This window comes from Penaeus monodon, chromosome 22, assembly GCF_015228065.2.
Source record: "Penaeus monodon isolate SGIC_2016 chromosome 22, NSTDA_Pmon_1, whole genome shotgun sequence".
NCBI lineage: Eukaryota > Metazoa > Arthropoda > Malacostraca > Decapoda > Penaeidae > Penaeus > Penaeus monodon.
In genome coordinates, this window is record NC_051407.1 from 22,700,038 (window position 1) to 22,700,547 (window position 510).

Below are 510 nucleotides of genomic sequence, written 5' to 3' on the forward strand. Positions count from 1 at the left end.
TTTAATCACAAGCAAACTTATATAAATTTGTATTATATAGATAATATGTTTGGTCTTTTAGGTATGCTACAATCATCCTGTGATTGTATTATGTAATTGGCTTTTGAGTTCTTTGGAATTCATATTTATGTTTTTTACCTTAATCACAGGTGTTTGGGGCAGTAGAACCTGCTGAACGATTAGCTCTTCTGGGGATCGTGGGTTGGTGTTGAAGTCAAAGGCAAAAAATGCAGCAATGAGACACAGCCACCACTGAAGAAACCATTTGTATTTCAGTAACCAAGCCTTTTGTGGTTCAGTATGAAGTTAATTTACAGAATGGCAGAATGTGGTGGAGCATATATCAAGTCAGGTTCTTTTGGGAACTAGACATGTTTTTTTTCCTATTCCTTTGTGAGTATATTACTGTAACAGTTTTAAAGCAATTGAAATATTTTATTTAGTGCTAACCAATTCTTGCAAATTTCAACAGCTAATCAGTGCCGCAAAAGGGACTTGTGGATCTTAAAA

General features: G+C 34.5%; 1 pseudogene; it reads left to right on the forward strand.

Annotated features, from left to right (window-relative positions):
* Positions 1 to 510, forward strand: part of LOC119587006 — an 11,851-nt pseudogene that overhangs the window by 8,209 nt on the left and 3,132 nt on the right.